This window comes from Hypanus sabinus, chromosome 22 (assembly GCF_030144855.1).
Source record: "Hypanus sabinus isolate sHypSab1 chromosome 22, sHypSab1.hap1, whole genome shotgun sequence".
In the NCBI taxonomy this organism is placed as follows: Eukaryota; Metazoa; Chordata; class Chondrichthyes; order Myliobatiformes; family Dasyatidae; genus Hypanus; species Hypanus sabinus.
In genome coordinates, this window is record NC_082727.1 from 4,994,915 (window position 1) to 5,017,547 (window position 22,633).

The window sequence follows — 22,633 nt, forward strand, 5'->3', positions numbered from 1 at the left end:
GGCTCACCAGACCTGGGATATTTAGCAATTCAGTGCCGTCTATTTTACCTGGCAGGGGAGATTTCTGGGATCATTTTGTAGCAGTGTACACTCCACCTCAGGCCAATGTCAAACAGGCTCTGGATGATCTGAGCAATGTAATAAACATGTATGAAAAAGCACACCTTGACACCTTCACCATCATTTTGGGGGATTTTAAACATGCCAGCTTGAAAAAGTCACTAAACAATTATCATCAGCAAATCACTTGTAGTACCAGAGGAAACAACACACTGGACCACAGTTACACCACCGTCAAGAGCACCTACTAAGCTTTTCCATACCCACACTTTGTTAAGTCTTATCACTTGACTGTACTTCTACTCCCCGAGTATAGGCAGAGACTGAAGACTTCAGCACTAGTAGTGAAGTCCAAGAAGGTCTGGACAAGGGAAGCACAGAAGCGCTTATAGGACTGCTTTGAATCCGTGGATTGGACTGCATTCAGGGATTCATCTTCGAATCTGGATAAGTATGCTGCAGCTGTTATGAGCTTCAGTAAAACCTGCATGCCTATGAAAACTTGCTATACATTCCCTAAAGAAAAGCCATAGATGAACCAGGAGTTTCATCATCGGCTGAAGGCTAGATCTGTGGTATTTATGTTTGTCAACCCGGGTCTGTACAAACCAGCTATGACTTGCAGAGGGCTATTTCAAAAGTGAAGAAACAATTCTGAATGAGGTTGGAGAAGACACTGGATGTAGGTAAACTCTGGCAAGGTTTGCAGGACGTTACTTCCTACAAAGCAAAACCCAATTGCATGGATGGCATTGATGCTGCACTACCAGATGAGCTCAACGTCTTTTAAGCCCGGTTTGAAAAGGAGAGTATAACTACAGCTGTGAAGATTCCTGCTGCACTTGGTGGCCCTGTGATCTCTGTCTCAGAGGCCGACGTCAGGCTGAGGGTGAACCCTCAGTAACTGCAGGCCCTGACAGAGTACCTGGTAAGGCTCTGAAAACTTGTGCCAACCAACTGGTAGGTGTATTCAAGGACATTTTCAACTTCTCATTGCTACAGAAGTTCCCACCTGCTTCAAAAGGGCAACAATCATACCAGTGCCCAAGAAGAACTGGGCGAGCTGCCTTAATGGCCATTGCCCAGTAGCACTCACACGTTTGGTGATGAAATCCTTTGAGAGGTTGGTCAAGGCCAGAATCAACTCCTGTCTCAGCAAGAACTTGGACCCACTGCAGTCTGTCTATTGCCACAAAAGGTCTATAGCAGATGATCTCAAAGGTTCCTCACATGGCCTTAGATCACTTGGTCACTACAAACACCTATATCACAAAGTTGTTCATTGACTATAGCTTACTGTTTAACACCACCATTCCTACAGTCCTGATTGATAAGCTATAGAACCTGGGTCCCTGCATTATCCCTGCTTTTGGATCCTTGACTTCCTAACCAAAAGAGCACAATCTGTGTGGATTGGTATTAATAATTCCTCCTTGCTGACAATCAACACTGGCGCACATCAGGGATGTGGCACTTCTCTACTCTCTCTCTCTCTATACCCATGACTGTGTGGCAAAGCAAAGCTCAAATACCATCTATAAATTTACTGATGATACAATCACTGCTGGCAGAATCTCAGATGGAGATGAGAAGGCATACATGAGTAAAATATACCAGCTAGTTGAGTGGTGTTGCAGCAACAACTTAGCACTCAACGTCATTAAGACCAAAAAGCTGATTGTGGACTTCTGAAATAGTATGATGAGTGAACATGAACCAATTCTCAGAAGGATCAGAAGTGGAGAAAGTGAGCAATTTCAAGTTCCAAGGTGCCAAGATCTCTAAAGATCTAACCTGGTCCCAACATATTGATGTAGCTATAAAGAAGGCAAGACAGTGCCTATGGACTAGCCTCTGTAGTATCAAAGACAACTTCAAGGAGCGATGTCTCAGAAAGGAAGCATTCATTATTAAGAACCCCTATCACCCAGAACATTCCTTCTTCTCATTGTTACCATCAGGAAGGAGGTACAAAAGCCTGAACAACTTCTGCCATCCAACTTCTAAATGGAAATTGAACCCATGGACACTGCTTCACTTTCATCATTTCTAATTTTACACAATTTTTAAATTTCATCATTTAGTACACATATACTTATTGTAATTGATTTACTTATTTACTTTTTCTATATTATATATTGCATTGTACTGCTGCCACTAAGTTAACAAATTTCATGACATACATTAGTGATGTTAAACCCAATTCTGATTCTGATGTTAAGGCCCATTATAGAGTACACTGATATGCACTTGATACATCACTTGATTCTTTGGCTAGGTATCCTGGGAAGCAATAAATAATGTAGATTTCAATTAATTGGGACACATCAGGGCCAGTACATTTTGTCCCAATTAGCCAAAGGTTCATGGAAAGTTTAAAATACGTATAAAAAAAGACAGCTTACTGTTCAACTGAGTAACAAGTTGCGTATTCAAACAAAAATACAAAACAAATTAGAACACTACTAAAACTACAGTACTATGAAACTATGGGTCTGTAATAGTTACCACCAGAGGAATTAATCCAGAATATGTTGCGATGCTCCTTTGATTGACTAAATGAACAAAATCAGTGCAGACACCTACTGCAGATAAGAGACGACCTTCAAACAATACTTGATGATGGCATTCTCCAAGGCTTGCATTTTTATTTTTACAGTGTTGATACCTTCAAGTTCTTCATAGTTCTTAAGTAGGAGTGAAATCTTTTCAGCTTCATTCCAGGTAGCTTCTGGCATCTGCAAGCCAGAGTGTTTGAAGCAGCAGTGAATAAAACCGTTCTGAATTGTCTTACTGCTTATTACTCGCCAACTATCAGTGACAAAAAGCATTGCTTTTTGAACACAAACACATGCATATGACTATCTAAAAACTGTTCACTCTTAGCACAGTGTAGTGCTAACAGCCAGACAATATGCACACTAATCATAAACTATTCGGCAACTGCCTCCTGTCTCAATTAAGTGGCGTAGTGTTCGAATAAACAAAGGGAATTCCGGCTATTTTCTTGATTTGATTCTGTTCTATTAGAGTTGTTAAAAATAAGTGACTGCACCAAATAAGCGATGGCCAAAATAATCAGAATCCACAGTGGAGCATATGGCCTTACTTCCTTGGGTGCACAGTTTACTGATGGTCCAGATGTAGGAACATAGGATCTAGGAGGAACAGCAGCAGGCCCTTCAAGTCCTATCATTTTAATAAATGACTGACTTGGATCAATCAACTTCCTCAGATACTTCTGTATGCTTGTATTCAATTAACACCTCAAAATCAGAGGACATTCGGATCTTAACCAGAACCTTCTGCAATTAAAGACATCAAAACTTTGATCAAAAGAAGAAATTTCTCATTTCAATTGTGAATATTCAACCACTTACTCTGAAACTATGACAGCTTTTCCATTCTGAGCTCTTCAGAGGAGAAAGCATCTCAACTTCCATCCTATCACAAAGAAATTTTTTTGCATTTCACTTTTCAACAAATACACCCCTCAATCAAAATTTTGGGGGAAAAAAATCTACTTGCTAAGGAGTTGGTGTAGGAGGGAGGGCATACATTTTTGGGGCATTAGCCACTCTTCCAGGGAAGATGGGATCTGTACAGAAGAGACAGTATGCACCTGAACTGGAAGGGGACTCGTATCCCGGTGGGGAAAGTTGCCAGTGCTGCATGGTGGGGTTTACACTAGAAATGCCGAGGAACAGGAAAAAGAGAGGAAGAATTGATAGTGGAGAAGTTGTGGAGACAGATATTAAGACATCAGACAAAGTCAGGAACAGAAGGTTGAGCATGGTGCAACAAATGTTCTGAGCCGTGGATACTTCAATACAAGTATTGCAGAAAAGGCCGATGAGCTCAGGGACACTTGGAATATGATACTGTAGCCCTTAGTGAGGCTTGGTCACAGGAGGGGCAGGACAGGCAGCTCAATATTCCAATTCTGCTTTAGACATGAAAGAGTGCAAGGGATTTAAAGGCGGAAGGGTGGCGTTTCTAGTCAGGAAAAATGTCACAGCAGTGCTCAGCCAACATAGACTGGAGAGCTCTTCTAATGAGGCATTATGGATGGAACTGAGAAACAAGGTAGATATGACCACATTAGTGGGTTATATTACAGACCACAGTCCAAGGGGTTTAGAGGAACAAATGTGTAGGGAGATCGCAGACTGTTGCAAGACACAAGACTTATAGTAGGTAATTTTAACTGCCCACATATTGACTGGGTCTTCCATACTGTAAATAACAAGATAGAATGGAGCAAACACAAGGAAATCTGCAGATGCTAGAAATTCAAACAACAACACAAGCAAAATGCTGGTAGAACACAGCATGCCAGGCAGCATCGATAGGGAGAAGCACTGTCATCAGGACAAAGGGTCTCAGCCCGAAACGACAACAGCGCTTCTTCCTATCGATGCTGCCTGGCCTGCTGTGTTCTACCAGCATTTTGTGTGTGTTGTTGTAAGATGGAATGGAGTTTGTCATGTGTGTTCAGGAAAGTTTCCTTCATCGGTACATAGAAGTCTCGATGAGAAAGCATGCGACAGTGGATCTGCTATTAGGGAATGAGACAGGATAGGTGACAGAAGTTTGTGAAGGGGAACACTTTGCATCTAGTGATCATAATACCATTAGTTTTAAAGTAAATATGCAAAAAGATAGGTCTGGTCCGCAGGTTGAGATTCTAAATTGGACAACTTTGATGGTATCAGAAAGGATCTGGCAAGTGTGAATTGGGGCAGGTCTTTGAGCAAAAGTGCACTTGTTAAGAGGCCTTCAAAAGTGAAATTTTTAGACTACAAAGCTCGTACATGCCTGCCAGAATAAAAACGCAAAGATAACACGTATAGATAACCTTGCTTTTCAAGAGATATTAAGGCCCTGGATAAGGAGATGCATAGGCAGGTAGAAATAAATTAAGTGCTCATGAAGCACAAGAAATGCAGGAGAACACTTAGAGAAATCAGGAGGCTAAAAGAAGTCATGAATTTGCCCTAGCAGATAAGATGAAGCAGAATCCCATGGGATTCTACGGATATGTCAAGAGCAAAAGAATTGCAAGGGACAAAATTGGTCCCCTGGGAGGTCAGAATGGTAATCCATGTGTGGAGCCAAAAGAGATGGGGAAAGGTATTAAAAATTTTTTTTTTTTTTGCATCTGTATTTACTCAGGAGACAGTGTATGGAAGTGAGGCAAAGTTGCATCAATTTCATGTACCCTTTACAGATTTCAGAGGAGGTGTTAGCTATCCTGAGGCAAATCAGGGTGGATAAGTCCGCAGGGCCTGACAAGGTGTTCCTCAGACCCTGTGGGAAGCAATTACAGAAATTGCTGGGTCCCTAGTAAAGATACTTAAATCAACCTTAGAGACAAGTGAGGTACCAGAGGACTGGAGAACAGCCAATATTGTTCCACTGTTTAAGAAAACCTCTAAGAAAAAACCAGGAAATTATAGGCTGGTGAGTCTGACATCAGTAGTGGGAAAGTTATTGGAAGGCATTTTAAGGGACCAGATAAACAAGTACTTGGATAGACATGGACTGTTTAAGGATAGTCAGCATGGCTTTGTGTGGTAAGTCATTTTTAACGAATCCTAGTTTTTTTTTGAGAAAGTTACCAGGAAAGTGGATGAAGGCAAGGCAGTGGATGTTGTCTACATGCACTTTAGCAATGCATTTGACAAGGTCCCGATGGGAGGTTGGTTGAGAAGGTTCAGTTGCTTGGCATTCAAACTGAGGTACTAAATTGGATTAGGTGCTTTGTGGGAGAAGCCAGAGGATGGCAGTAGATGGTTGCCTCTTTGCCTGAAGCCGTGGGACTAGTTGAGTACACAAGGATCAATGCTAGGTTCATTGTTGTTTGTCATTGGCATCCACGATCCAGATGATAATGTAGCTAACTGTATCAGCAAATTTGTGGATGACACCAAAAACTGGGGAGTGTAGTGAGCAGCGAGTAAGGGCATCATGGGGTGCAGCTGGACCTGTTGGAAAAATAGGAAGAAAAATGGCAGATGGAATTTAACTCAAGCAAGCTGAGGTGGGGCCAACCAGGGTAGGTCTTGCATAGTGAACTGAGGAGTGCTGAAGAACAAAGAGATCTGGGAACACAGGCCCATAATTCATTGAAAGTGGCATCACAGGTAGAGGGAATCTTAACGAAAGCCTTTGGCACATTCTTCCTCATAAATCAATGTACTGAGTACAGGAGATGGGATGCTATGTTGTTGAACAAGAGATTGGTGAGGCCTAACTGGAGTATTTGTGTAGCTTTGGTCACCTAACTGCAGGAAAGATGTAAATAAGGTTTAAGAGTACAGAAAATTTACAAGAATGTTGCAGGTCTGGAGGACCTGAGTTACAAGGGAAGATTGAATAGGTTAAGACTTTATTCCTTGGAACTTAGAAGATTAAGAGATTTGATATACACAATTATGAGGGGTATAGATAGGGTAAGTGCAAGCAGGCTGGCCTTTTCAGAGGTTGGGTGGGACTACAACCAGAGGTCATGGGTCAAGGATGAAACTTTACAGGTTTAAGGGCAATGAGGGGAAACTTTTCATTCAGAGTGTGGAACGAGCTGCCTGCACAAGTAGTGCATGCAAATTCAATTTCAACATTTAAGAGAAGTTTGGATGAATGTAGTATGGAGGGCCATGGTCTTGGTGTAAGTCGATGGGAGTCGGCAGTTTAAACATTTCAGCACAGACTAGATGGGCCAAAGGGCCTGTTACTTTGCTGTACTGTTCAATGACTATGACTTGCTTTTTCCTCAAGGACAAGTCAGTTTCTCCTAAACAATTGATGCACATCCTTCTGGGTAAGGGACGAAAATTATAAACAATACTCAAGGTGTATTCTCCAAGTTCTTTATAATTGTGCCAAAATTTCCTTATGCATGTCCTTCAAATTTCCTTTCATTCAGGGTGAACACTGCATTTGACTTCCTTGCTGCATCTGCAATTTAACTTTGTGCAATGACATTAAGTCCTGAAGAATTGCCAATGCCAACTTTGTAAGACAACTGCTTGCTTTATGCACTTTTTCCACTGCACAATGAATGTTGCAACAGCAATATCTAAACGAGGTAGGACAGCAGAGTTTTGGATGAATTCTAAAGAATACTACTTAAAAACCTGAATGTATTACATATTTTCACCACATTGTTGAGGTCCTTTTAACTCTCCAGTGATTAAAAAAAAGATCCAAAGTTCATTCAATCACAAACAAGAGAATATCTGCAGATGCTGGAAATCCGAGCAACACACGCCAAAATGCTGGAGGACCTCTGCAGGCCAGGCAGCATCTATGGAAACCTTTTGGGCCGAAACCCTTCAGCAGGACTCAAAGTACGTTTAATATCAAAGAATATACACATAATACAACCTTGAGATTCATTTGTTTACAGGCAGCCATAAAGCAAAAAACTCAAAAAGAACCCAATTAAAAAAAACAGACCAACACCTAATTTGCAGAATTGAAGAGAAAAAAAACAAATCATGCAAACAAAAAGTAACAGCATTCCAAATCGAGTCCATGGTCAGCAGTGCCATGTTAAACCAGAAATTGTCATAAATTATAGTTAATCACTATTAATGTTTTATGCCTATTAACTAATCCATGGTCCTTGTAAAAATACCACTTCAATATCAAATCCTAATCTTATGAGATTAATGCTTCTGTGACACCTTTCAAAATCCTTTTACAGAATTCATATGCATATCCATTTTATACCTCTGTATCTGCAGTTTACACCTTAAAGTTTACTAGCTTTGTCAGCACCATTACTCTTAGAAAAATCATACTTTAATTACGAGGTGTCCCCCGCTTTACGAATGGTCGCTTTACGCCATTTCGCTTTTATGAAAATCCTACATTAGTACCTGTTTTCGCTAAACAAACGAGGATTTTCGAAAAGCGAAAAGGGCGTTCAGCGTTTATTTTGCAGCGAGCCATTATAGAGAAAGACTACCATGACCATGAAGCCTTGCGCAGGCAGGTGTGTGCACATGCGTGTACGTGCCAATATTTTCTTCTACAAATCGTTTTTTGGCTAAATCTTCCCAATTCTAGTAAGTAAAACTACACTGTACTTACATTATTTCTACTTTATATAGATTGTATATTTATTATATCATTCCTGCTTTTACTATACGTTAGTGTTATTTCAGGTTTTGTGTGTTATTTGGTAGGTTATTTTTCAGATCTTGATATGCTCAAAAATTTTCCCCATACAGTATAAAGACATTGCTGCGAAAGTGGAATTTAAAGATAGTCATGGGTGGTTTAATCGGTTTTTGAGGTGAGGGCAGCTTCATAGCTTAAAGGTTGGATAGTTGCCATAGTTGGATTCATTAGCAAGGGAGATGAGGTGGAGTACAAGGCTACGGTGGGAAACTTTGTCACATGGTGTGAGCAGAATCATCTGCAGCTTAATGTGAAAAAGACTAAGGAGCTGGTGGTGGATCTGAGGAGGGCTAAGGCACTGGTGACCTGTTTCCATCCAAGGGGCCAGTATGGACACTGTGGAGGATTACAAATATCTGGGGATACGAATGGACAATAAACTGGACTGGTCAAAGAACACTGAGGCTGTCTACAAGAAGGGTCAGAGCCGTCTCTACTTTCTGAGGGGACTGAGGTCCTTTAACATCTGTTGGACGATGCTGAGGATGTTCTACGAGATTGTGGTGGCCAGTGCCATCATGTTTGCTGTTGTGTGCTGGGGCAACAGGCTGAGGGTAGCGGACACCAACCGCATCAACAAACTCATTCGTAAGGCCAGTGATGTTGTGGGGTGGAACTGGACTCTCTGATGGTGGTGTCTGAAAAGAGGGTGCTGTCCAAGTTGCATGTCATCTTGGACAACGTCTCCCATCCACTCCATAATGTACTGGTTAGGCACAGGAATACATTCAGCCAGAAACTCATTCCACCGAGATGCAACACTGAGCATCATAGGAAGTCATTCCTGCCTGTGGCCATCAAACCTTACAACTCCTCCCTCGGAGTGTCAGACACCCTGAGCCAACAGGCTGGTCCAGTACTTATTTCCACTTGGAATAATATACTTATTATTATTTAATTATTTATAGTTTTATATTGCTATATCTCTACACTATTCTTGGTTGGTGCGACTGTAACAAAACCCAATTTCCCCCAGGATCAATAAAGTATGTCTGTCTGTCTATCTACTGGAAAGAGTGCTTCCGCTGAGAGTGCTTGCATGAGAGATTTTCGCTATGACTGACAGTGCTGCAATGATTGCAGAAAAGTATTTCTACTTTATATAGGCTGTGTATTTATCATATCATTTCTGCTTTTACTATATGTTAGTGTTATTTTAGGTTTTATGTGCTATTTAGTATGATTTGGTAGGTTAGTTTTCTGGTCTGGGAACGCTCAAATTTTTCCTATATAAATTAATGGTAATTGCTTCTTCACTTTACACCATTTCAGCTTAAGAAAGGTTCATAGGAACGCTCTACCTTCGTAAGGGCAGGGGGGGGGGGGCTGTACTCCGTTTGTCAGGATCTAGATGTGCTGCTGCATGTCTACATGCTGTTTCAAAATGAAATGTCCAAATCACAATTCAGAAATTTTGATCTTGCAGCTTAACAAATTTCACTTCCCCCCAGCCCTGCTACCTAGGCGGGAGATACGGTATTGTACCTAGGTAGGAGTGGGGGTGATCAGGTGTTTTGGGTCATTGAGTATCAGACACTTGCCATGCGACCCCAGCCAGGTTTGATCAGGCCATGCCTTGTGTCTCAGCAGCATTGGTCCATGAGTCAGCAGCCTTTGATGGTCCTGATGGCTCTTTTCTTTGCAACCTCCATAATACCAGAGTGTAGGTTCTGCACAGCAAGCATCCAGCAAAAACTCTCCACCACAACTTCATAAGCTTGCATCACGCCCTCCACCCATCTCTTGCACTGCTCAATTGTACAGAAAACTCAGCTTTTAAGGTGGTCACAAACCATATTCTTATTTCCTTTATGAATAATATTCTACATCTTCTTTGGCTTCCTTTATAAAAAGACATTTCAAAGGCTACTAAACTTTACTTTTTTCTAGGGACTTCAAAACTTGGCAAATCTCCTGTCGAAGCTCCACTTTCTCGATTTACTACACCCACTCAATTTTCCATTGATGTTCCAAGTATAAATCTTAATTCCTTACAGAAAAATAACTGTTTAAATGTTTTATTTAAAAAATCATAAGTATCAGTGATGAACCATTTAAAGACTGAAATGTAAATTATTCAACAAACTAAGCAAGCTATTAAAAAACTAAGTTTCAGCAATGCTCCACTTTGAAAAACCTATCATTTAAAAAAATAAATCGGCTGGATACATGTTAATAGAATGTCACTAGCCCTCAGGTTCCAAAAACTTCCAAGTATTATTTCTTAAGATATTAAACAGGTCCTTAAAGATATTAAAACAGACTTCTTGGCTTCAAGCAATAGACTTTAAAGAAAAACTAACATTCTCCTTCCACCATTAAGAACCAAAATTTGAACTGTCAAGAAACTTACAAAGATTAGAAATATATAAGAATGTTACCCAACCATTTTCCTCTATTGCCTAATTCTGTACCAAAATGATTACATTTCTTCCATTATTTCCAAAACAAAGTATTTAAGTGTAACTACATAAAGTGCAATATAATAAGCTTTCAATAATCATGAGTGAAATGCAAATTATTTCCTTTTCAGGGAAATCGACATGCCATTGGTACACATACTTGTTGTAAAAATCCTTGCATACATAACCATTCATAACATCATGGCAACTAATGCTCTAATTACATAACATTTAAAAATAATACTTCAGCAATTGTTGCAGTGTTATGTACTATACCCAGCCAGCACTAGACAAAAGAGCTCTTTATTTGTGCACTGGTTTAGTGTGTTAAATAAAGAATATTCTTCTGCCTCCACAACTTAAAATGCATTTAAAAACAATTCTGCTTTGGTGTTCAACAGCATGATTAGCCACAGGAGGGTTTCTCACTTTTATCAGTTTTGTTCTGGCTTGGCAATATGCAGAACAGCATTCCATCTACTGCTCAAAGACAATTTAAATCTCCAAACTAAACTACTGAATCTTGCTACAAGTATTTTCTTCAAAAATGATCACTCAAAAATGGTTGCCAAAAATCAGGCATCTTTTTTAAAAATCTTATTCAAAAATGTTTTGTCATCCATCTTTGAAGCAGAGATATATATAAAAAAATTAAAATACAGTACAGAAGTTATCTTTATATTTCATAATCAAGAGATGTGGAGATTAAGAAGCAGGAATATAGTATTGAGAGAGCCGATGAGCTCTGATTATACTGAATGAACTGGCTTTGGAAGGCCTGCTCCTTCCTGCCTTTGCACTGCTATTGTACAATTAATTACCAGGCAACTGTGGATAAAAGCAGCTCAAGCCTAAAATGGAAAATAATTAATTCACATTTAAGACCTTAAAAAAACTGCGTGGGACTCTATAAAATTAATGGACAATGACTGATCTGTTAAGACTTCTCTAATGGGTGCAATTTTTATTACTGAACCTGCCAATTGTCTCCATGAGTCAGAGGAGATTGTGTTTACAACTTACAATGTGAGTATAGCAAGAATTATTTTTCAAAGATTTTGCAAACTAATTGAGACCGACTAATAACCTACCAGATTTTCATTGCACTATTCTGATCATTTTTCTGGTTATAAATCAGGACACTTTGGGTCATGGATTCAAACTCTCCCCTGGGAACTGAGCATTTAACTTAAACTAACAGCAACATACTAAAGGATTGCTGCACTGCCAGAGCATTTGTTATGAATGAGATGTTGAACCAAGAACCAGTTCATTTTGTTAAAAATCTTCCAAAACATAAGTTTATAAGTTTACTCAGCAGGCCAGGCAGCATCTATGGGGAAAAAAAAAGTTGACGTTTTGGGCCGAGACCATTCAGCAGGACTGGAGAAAGAGAAAAAAAGGATGAGTAGATTTAAAAGGTGGGGGAGGGGACAGTGAAACAGCTGATAGGTGAATCCCAGAGGGGAAAGAGATGAAGTAAAGAGCTGGGAAAGTTGAGTGGTGAAAGAGATACACGGCTGGAGAAAGGGAACGCTTGATAGAGGACAGAAGGCCATGGAAGAAAAAAGTGGGGAGGAGCACCACAGGGAGGTGATGGGTAGGTACAGAGACAGACAGACATACATACTTTATTGATCTCGCGGGAAATTGGGTTTCGTTACAGCTGCACCAACCAAGAATAGTGAAGAAATATAGCAATATAAAACCATAAATAATTAAGTTAATCATGCCAAGTGGAAATAAGTCCAGGAACAGCCTATTGGCTCAGGGTGTCTGACACTCCAAGGGAGGAGTTGTAAAGTTTGATGACCACAGGTAGGAATGACTTCCTATGACGCTCAGTGTTACATCTCGGTGGAATGAGTCTCTGGCTGAATGTATTCCTGTGCCTAACAAGTACATTATGGAGTGGATGGGAGTCATTGTCCAAGATGGCATGCAAATTGGACAGCACCCTCTTTTCAGACACCACCATCAGAGAGTCCAGTTTCACCCCCACAACATCACTGGCCTTACGAATAAGTTTGTTGATTCTGTTGGTGTCTGCTACCCTCAGCCTGCTGCCCCAGCACACAACAGCAAACATGACAGCACTGGCCACTACAGCCTCGTAGAACATCCTCAGCATCATCCGGCAGATGTTAAAGGACTTCAGTCTCCTCAGGAAATAGAGACGGCCTGACCCTTCTTGTAGACAGCCTCAGTGTTCTTTGACAGTCTAGTTTATTGTCCATTCATATCCCCAGGTATTTGTAATCCTCCACCGTGTCCACACTGACCCCTTGGATGGAAACAGGGGTCACCGGTGCATTAGCCCTCCTCAGGTCCACCACCAGCTCCTTAGTCTTTTTCACATTAAGCTGCAGATGATTCTGCTCAGACCATGTGACAAAGTTTCCCACTGTCACCCTGTACTCAGCCTCATCTCCCTTGCTGATGTATCCAACTATGGCAGAGTCATCAGAAAACTTCTGAAGATGGCAAGACTCTGCGTTGTAGTTGAAGTCCGAGCTGTAGACGATGAAGAGAAAGGGAGACAGGACAGTCCCCTGTGGAGCCCCAGTGCTGCTGACCACTCTGTCTGACACACAGTGTTGCAAGCGCACGTACTGTGGTCTGCCAGTCAGGTAATCAATAAGGAGATAAGGTGAAGAGGGGAAAGGAGGAGGATGGGAAAATGGTGAAGGAGTGTGGAAGTTCAAGAAATCAATGCTCATGCCATCAGGTTAGAGGCTACTCAGTCAGAATACAAGGTGTTGTTCCTCCAGCTGGAGTGTGGCCTCATTGCAACAGTAGAAGCAGCCATGGATTGACATATCAGAATGGGAATGGAAAGTGGAATTAAAATGGGTGGCCACTGGGAGGCCACAATGGAGGACCCGCAGTTTAATATCTCAGTGGCCAGGCATTTAAATGCCATTTCCCATTCCAATAGATCAATACACAGACTCCTGAGGCCACACTCAATTTTGAGGAACAACACCTTATATTCCACCTGGGTAGCCTCCAACCCGATTGCATGAACATCAATTTATCGAACTTCCAGTAATGGAAGTTCCAGTTCCCATCTCATCTCTTTGCCTGCCCACTGCCTCCCCCCTTTTCTTCTTCTATGGTTTTCTGTCCTCTCCTATCAGACTCCCCCCTTCTCCAGCCCTGTACCTCTTTCCTGGTCTTTACTTCATCCCTCTCCCTCCTGGTTTCACCTATCAGCTTGTGTTTCTCTCTCCCCTCTCCCACCTTTTAAATCTACTCATCTTTCTCCCCCTCCAATACTGCCGAAGGGTCATGGTACAAGACGTCGACTGTACTTCACCACTCCACCCCATAGATGCTGCTTACCCTGCTGAGTTCCCCCTGCATTTGCTGCGTTGCTTGGATTTCCGGCATCTGCAGATTTTCTTCTTTATAAAAAGCAAATTCTCTTTTTCCAATATCTTGATCATTTCTTATTTAAATCATCATCCCCAATTCATCTGAATCACTTATCATCCATTTTATGCCCATGGCTGCATACCTAGATGGCTCTGAAGATTATATTCAAAAATTAATTAGTTAAGAATCTCTATCACAATGACATACAATGCTCATACATAAAAACCACTGTCATTTATTATTAGCCCTCCTCAGGTCCACCACCAGCTCCTTAGTCTTTTTCCCATTAAGGTGCAGATGATTCTGCTCACACCATGTGACAAAGTTTCCCACCGTCACCCTGTACTCAGCCTCATCTCCCTTGCTGATGCATCCAACTATGGCAGAGTTTCTGCTTATGAAACTATTAGAATAAAAGGGCCAGAATTTGCTTCTGTATAATAAATCTGTATAGAAAAGCTGTGCAGAACTATGGTGGAGAGGGTCAGTAGTTTTAAATACCTTTGTATTAACATATTGAAAGGTCTGGTCTGGGACCATGTGTCACAACAAAGGCGGCACGACAACACCCCTACATTTGTAGAAGTTTGCACAGATTTGGCACAAGATCAAAAACTGAAACAATAAGTGCACAGTAGAGTGCAGCAGACCTGGTATGGAAACATCAATATCCAGGAATGGAAACAGAAACTGATAAATACAGCCCAGTTCATCACAGGCAAAACCCTCCCCATCATTGAGAATGATGAGATGAAGCACTGCCACAAGAAAGAAAGCAGCACGCAAACACCCCACCATTCAGGCTATGCCATTTTCTCGCTACTATCATTGGACAGAAGGAACAGAAACCTCTACGTCCCACACCACCAGGTTCAGGATTAGGCAGGTCAGTAACAATACATGACGTGTATACCGTCAAACGAAACATTTCTTAGAACCAGGGTGCAAAGCACTGTAGTATACATAGCACATTATTAAACAAACTGATTAAATATTGTAAGGTACGTAACAGAATAACCAGTGACTCTTTAAATGTGATGCAGCAGGAAGTTCAGATGCCTAATGGCTTGAGGGAAGAAACTATTTCTCAATCTGACCATTGTTGTTTTTATATATTGCAGTCTCCTGCCTGATCGCATGAAGTCAGAGGATGCTGGATGGATGGGTGACATACTAAATAATACTAAGGGCCCTGCATACGTACCACACCTGATAAACATCCCCACTGGATGGTAGGGAGACCACTATGATCCAAGCATTGCTCTACAACCACAAGGCTCCTTAATTTGCATAAAATCCAAATCAGAATCGGGTTTAATATCACCAGCATGTGTCATGAAATTTGCTAACTTAGTGGAAGTAGTACAATGATAATAGAGAAGAATAAATAAATTACATTAAGCATATGTATATTAAATAGATTAAAAATAGTGCAAAAAAATAAAAATAAAGTGAGGTAGTGTTCATGGGTTCAATGTCCATTTAGAAATCGGATGGCAGAGAGTTCCTGAATCACCAAGTGTGTGCCTTCAGGCTTCTGTACCTCCTACCTGAAGGTAACAATGAGAAAAGGGCATGCCCTGGGTGCTGTGGGTCTTAAGTGATGGAGGCACTGCTCCTTAAAGATGTCTTCCACACTACAGGAGACATAGATGGAGCTATTTTTTGCAACTTCCTGTAGCTTTTTTCAATCCTATGCAGTAGCCTCCCATACCAGAAAGTGATGCAGTCTCTCAGAATGCTCTCCATGGTACATTTGTAGAAGTTTTCAAAATGTCTTAGGTAACAAACCAAACCTCCTCAAACTCCTAATGAAATATAGCTGCTGTCCTGCCTTCTTTAGAGCTACATGGATATGTTGGGACCAGGTTAGATCCTCAAGAGATCTTGACACCCAGGAACTTGAAATTGCTCACTCTCTCCACTTCTGATCTCTCTATGGGGACTGGTTCGTGTTCCCTCGCCCTACTCTTTCTGAAATCCTTAATCAGATCTTCGGTCTTACTGATGTTGACTGCAAGGTTATTGCATCATCAGCAAATTTATAGATGGCATTTCAGCTATACCTAGCCATGCAGTCATGGGTATAGAGTACAGCAGTGTCATGGCTACGCACACATCCATGAGGTGTGCCAGTGCTGAACATCAGTGAAGAGATATTATCAATCCACACAGATTGTAGTCTTCTGGTTAGGAAGCTGAAGATCCAATTGCAGAGGGAGGTAACAGAGGCCCCTAGTTTAACCACATGGCTTTCACTTGCAGAGATAAAGACAGCTGCAGATAATCAGGTAATGGCAAAACTGGTTTGTCAAAGTGAGCTCATACAGAATTTTCAGCACCTGGAAATAAAATCCTTAAAGTGGCTACAGTACTTTTTTTTTTAAATACCATGTGAAATGTCTACGAAGTTCAGACATGGTAAGGAGGAAGTCAAGTAACATATTCCAAATGTAGTACGTGGAAATCATTGTGACGCTCGGCAACATATCCAGTGAGACTTCAACGCCAGGAATCTGAATAAACTGGAGTCCAAGATTCAGACAGTGATGCATCAAGAAAGATCACTCTTTACTTGGATATGTATCAGGAGACAGGCATACTTGTATAGACTTAGACCAAAATACCATAAGATATAGATGCAGAATTAGGCCACTTGGCCCGAGTCTGCTCTGCCATTTCTTCATAACTGATCCATTTCCCTCCCAGCCCCAGTCTCCTGCATTCTCCTGGCATTCTTCATGCCCTGACTAATCAAGAATCAACGTACATCTGCTTTAACTATATGCAATAACTTGGCCTTCATGGATGCCTGTCTGAAGAAATTCCTCCTCATCTCTGTTCCTAGACCAAGTACTGCAGAATTAAGTTGGTGCTGCTCTCCAGCTGTAACACAAGATGGAGGTGTGGTTTTCAGAATGGTATAACATGCACCATCTGAAAAAAGGCTTACCCAGTTTTATTCTCCTCACAACTAAATGGTCACTAAAGATGTATCTGAACTGTTACTCCAAGCTTAGTGCATTACTAAAAAACTAAAGTGGAAGAGTTTATAAGAACAACAGGACATATGCATTATTCTTTTTGAAAACTATTAGGGCCATTCTTCTGATGCACTTCCCACCACTCATTTCTGATATTCCATAAGTCAAAGTAAATATTGGCACAGTGGTGACTCCAAATATCAATCATTTAGTTATGATTCACTGACTCAGACTTAAAGTAAAACGTTAATATCCTGACAGGAAGCAAATTTCCACTCACATTACTGCACACAGTAACTAGATTTTTCGAGTCATTCCTAATCTGAACACACTTCTGATAGTGACCACCAGAAAATGCTCAGGATACAAGAGCAGGGATGTGATGCTGAGGCTTTATAAGGCATTGGTGAGGCCTCCCCTTCAGTATTGTGAACAGTTTCGGGCTCCTCATCCCAAAAAAAACGTGCTGGTGTTGGACAGGGTTCAGAGGTGGTTCAGAGGGATGATTCTGAGAATCATATGAGGAACGTTTGATGCCTCTGGGCCTGTACTCATTGGAACTTAGAAGGATGAGAGGGGTATGTTGAAAGGCCTAGACAGAATAGATGTGGAAAGGAAGTTTTCCATGGTGGGGAGTCTAGGACAGGAGGGCACAATCTCATGGAGAAATTCCTTTAGCCAGAGGGTGGTGAATTTGTGGAATTTGTTGTCGCAGACAACTGTGGAGCCTGGGTCGTTGAGTGTATTTAAGGTGGAGTTTGATAGGTTGATTGGACATGGCATCAAAGGCCAGGAATTGGGGTTGAGGTGGGGTGGGGGGGGAGAGAAAAATATGTGCTATGTTTGAATGGCGAAGCAGACTCGATGGGCCAAATGGCCTAATTCTACTCCTATGTCTTATGGTCTTATAATCAAAGCTACTGAATTATTTCCAAAAACTATTTGGATTTCTTATCCTCTCAAAAGTAATGAAACAAGCTGCAAATACTCAGGACATGCAGAACCATTAAATCTGAACGTAACGTTGTATGGAGCTTTAAAATTGGTGATAAAACAAAAATATGATGATGCCCATCAAAATTATCATCGTGTCACAATATTTAATAGGATAGGCCAATAATTATTAGATTTACAAGAGCTAATCTAAGTGTCACAGTGGCAATGCTACTAATTCACAGCCCTTGCGTTCAACCTGAACTGATGCTATGGGGAATTTGCAGTTTGCCCCTATGATTGCATGGGTTTCACCTGAGTATTCAAAATTCTTCTTGCATGTCAAGCATGCTGGTTGATAGGTTAATTAACTTAAATCACTCCAGGGTGGCAGGCGAACTGAGAAAATGGGCAGCAGGTCATGTTACAGAGAGCAAGTCAGAAGGAAATAAATGGGGAATACACTTCATAGGCCACGTTTCTTACAAGTATGAAAAAATGAAATGTAAAATTTGAGATATCTTGGTAGGATCAATGATGGAAGCTTGACCCCTTATAGGCGTTCTAGTCTTTGCACAAGACAATAGAACAAAGAATAGTGGGAAGTTAGAGGATTGGGAAGCTTTTAAAGCGAACAGAAGGCAGGAAAAGATGAAATATCAAGGTAACAAAGGCAATAATCTCAAACAGGATACCAATAATTTTTTTTCAAATACACGAAGTGTAAAAGAGAAGTAAGCAGGTATTGAACCACTGGAAAATGATGCCGGGGGGGGGGGGGGGGTAATGGGAGACATGGAAATGGTGAGTGAACTTGTGCATTTTACAATCAATCTTCACTGTGGAAGATACTAGCAGTATGCTGGAAGGTCGAGGCTGTAAGGGGACAGAAATTGTTATTACTAAGGAGAAGATGCTTAGAAAGCTGAAAGGTCTAAAGCTAGTTAAGTCATCTGGACCACACCCAGGATTCATCTGAAAGAGATAGCTGAAGAGAATGTGTAGACATTCGTAATAATCTTTCAAGAGTGATCTTTCTACGACTCTAAGAATTAATAGATTCTGGCATGGTTCAGGAGGACTGGAGAATTGCAAATATCACTCCACTCTTCAAGGGCGGGAGAGACGGGGAAAGGAAATTTATAGGTCAGTTAGCCTGACCCCAGTGGTTAAGGATATGGTTTTTGAGTACTTGGAAGCACATGATAAAATATGCCAAGGTCAGCATGGTTTTCTTTAGGAATAATTTTTGCTTGAAATCGGTTGGAATTATTTGAAGAAATAACAAGCAGGATAGACAAAGGAGAATCTGTGCATTGAGAGCACTTTTGGGCCCCTTATCTAAGAAAGGGAGAAAGGATGTGCTGACATTGGAGTGGGTTCAAAGGAGGCTCAAGAAAATGGTTCCAGGAATGAAAGCCTTATCATGAGGAACATTTGATGGCTCTGAACCTGGAATTTAGAATTAGGATGGGGGGGGGGGGGAATTCACATTGAAGCCTATCGAATGTTGAAGGACCTAAACAGTGGACATAGAGGACATTTCCAAATCTGGTTGAGTATAGGACAGAGGGCACAGCCTCAGATTTGAGGGCTATCCAGTTAAAACAGATGAGGAAGAAATTTTTTAGTCATACAGTGAATCTATAAATTCGTTGGCAAAGCTGACAGAGATTATTGATTAGACAGGACATGAAAGGTTATGGGGAGAAGGCAGGAGAAAGCAATTGAGGGGAAAATAGATCAGCCAAAATCAAATGTTAGAGCAACTCGATGGGCCAAATGGTCTAATTCTGCAGTGCAAATTTTATCCTACAAATATCAATGAATAAAGTATAAGTAAGATGAAAAAAAAACACTAAAACTGGGTTGTAAAGCAGACAGCGAAAACATAGCAAACTGCAGGACACTACAGCTCTAGTTCTTGGTTTGCCAGAAATGAGTGCTTATGTGTCACTGCCTTGACAAAGAGTTAGGGTGTGCTTTTAAAATACACAGCTGTTTCCCATTTTCATTCCATTCAAGTGAAATTACATTGTTTGTTCCCACTTGCATCTGAACCAGAGGTGGTGCTGCAGTCCTGAAAGTAGGCTGCAGCAACGCTGGATCTACTGACCTACAAGGACTGGCAAGTAACTTGAAATCGCCTCAGAAAGTACACAAAATACCAGTTGAATGAAGAAAACTGAAAGTCTGGTTCCAAATTTCCAGTAGAAATCTACCGACATAGTAATCCACAGCTGCTGTATAATCTAAATTTTAGTGCATTATTTGTCAATTAAAAGAGGCACGATTCCAGATTAACACTAGTATAATCCACAAATTAAAAAGCACATGTCATTGTTGTTTAGATTCAAACAGAAATGTAAACTGAGTGGATTCATGATCCACTTCTTTCTTGTTAGAAGTTGGAATACATGTACACCATTGGTAATAATACAATAGAATTCAAATTGGCATACATTCCTTGGATGCTTCCCTGGCTCAGACCTTGATCCATTGTTTTATTTGACCACAGACAGAGACAGTATGGCACAATTGCTTCTTCAAATATCACTTTATTCCAATGACCGATTAAAATTGAGGTCAAAAGCTAACTATTTTATTCTTTGTAATTGGATCTTCAAGTGTTTAAAATGAACAGGAATATTTAAAATGAAATATAAATGGTTTCTAAAAGATTGATTTAATTTCAAGAACATTTCAAACCAGCATATTGCAACAACTGCTCGACTTAAAAGCATTAACAACATTCTACCTATAACTTTGCTGTGTATTGAAGACAATACAAGTTACATTCTGAACTAGTGGAACTGTCACAATACATAACTTTAAAATATTATTTGCATCCTGCACAAATACACCTGCAGGCTTTTTGACTGCTTTTCGACTTTCAGACCAATTGCTAAACTTGCCAAAAACACTTTGCTCTTCAGTTAAAAGGATAACAAGAGGTGCCTTCTACATTAATTAGCGAGGGGGCCCAAACAACAATGCTGAGCTGAGCCACAGTGATTAAAAATATCCTTCCCAGGTGTAAAGTTCAATGTTTGAAGTTGATTACTGATCATGTTAAGATTGAATCAATTGCTTTAAATTTTTAAAACTTAGCAATTTGATCACTTCTTTTGGTAGGGGACAAGTATTTTTTTTATTAGTTTTTCAAAACATTTTACAAATTAAAACCCCCAAATCCCAATGAGGAACATTAAAACAGTGCAAAATTAAGCATATAATAACAATATGCTACAAAGGAAGAGAATTTAACAAAAAAAAGCACCTAAATTAAAGACAAGTAAGCTCAGTGTCCTCCCCAAGCCCCACGACACAAGAAAAAAACAACAGCAACTCCATACAAGTCAGGACAGCCAAACTCCCAGACTGTGAATACACTCAGCAACAGAGGATAATAATGCCTTCTACCAGAAAAAAAAGGAGCTGAAAGCAAGGGACCGAAAAGAAAAAAAAAACCCTAGTCAAGAGGAAGGTTATGAAAGTACTCGATAAAAGGTCCCCAGACCTTATGGAACTTTAGATCCGAATTGAGAACTGAATAATGAATTTTTTCGAGGTCCAAACAGGCCATGATGTCGTTAAGCCATTGAGCATGAGTGGGCGGGGCAACATCTCTCCATCTGAGGAGGATCAAGCGTCTAGCCAGGAGAGAGGCAAAGGATAATATTCAGCATTTGGTCGGACCCAGACATAAATCTGTCTCGCCCCAAAAATCGAACAGAGCAATTAAGGGGTTTGGTTCTAGGTGGTAGGGGACAAGTATTAAAGATCAGACACTAGTTATTATCATTGAATTACATTGCACTAACAGCACAAACAAATGCTGAAAGAACTCAAATAGCATCTGTGGAAAGAGAAACCACTTAATGTTTTGGGTCAGCAACCCTTTGAGGTCAGCTTCTGCAATTTTGTTCTGCAACAGATAGTATTAAGCTGCATATAAACCATTAAAGCAGTTTTACTTTAAATTACCAACAGCAGAACCTTAATTGAACAATTGGCTTTAAACTCCCCAAAAACAAAGTGCCAAGGAACAGTCCAGCAGCATAAACACAGTTCCATTCAATCCGCCTACACATTCTTAAAATCTTGATGGGAAATGCACATGATAATTAATCTTTAAATGCCCAGAGACTTTGTGAAAGAAACTTGCTGTGAAAGAAATACGAATGTGACACAGTCTCCTGTGACTCACAGCAAGACCAAGAGAACGTTTTAGAATACTGGGATTTTGACTATGAAAGTAAAGGGAAAAGGCTGTGCTTTTCCAAATGTTTCTCTCTTTTGAAAGTTTGGTTTGTATCCAAGTAGTATTTTGGAAATCTAGGCTGTCTCAATGGACTTTAAAGAGAAGATATAAACTAGCTTAATTTTGCACAACAAAGCATACAGTGAAATGCATCATTTGTGTCATTGTTTGACAGGCCTTGTGTCATCATGCTTCCGGCACCAACCTAGCAGACCTACATCTTGCTAGCCCTAACTCAGGGGTGGGCAAACTTTTTGACTTGTGGGCCACAAAGGGTTCTAAAATTTGACAGGGGGGGGGGGGCCGGACCAGGAGCAGATGGACGGAGTGTTTTGGTAATACACCTCATAAGAGAAAATAAAATATCATGGGATATGTAGAAAACATGTGTTTTAATTTCAATTGAAAATGAACAAATGCAT

The 22,633-nt window shown here is 40.6% G+C and overlaps 1 protein-coding gene across 7 annotated transcripts in view; it reads right to left on the reverse strand.

The window, feature by feature from the left end:
- add3a (adducin 3 (gamma) a) overlaps window positions 1-22,633 on the reverse strand; it is a 245,037-nt gene that overhangs the window by 99,706 nt on the left and 122,698 nt on the right. The gene's annotated exons all lie outside the window — the stretch shown is intronic.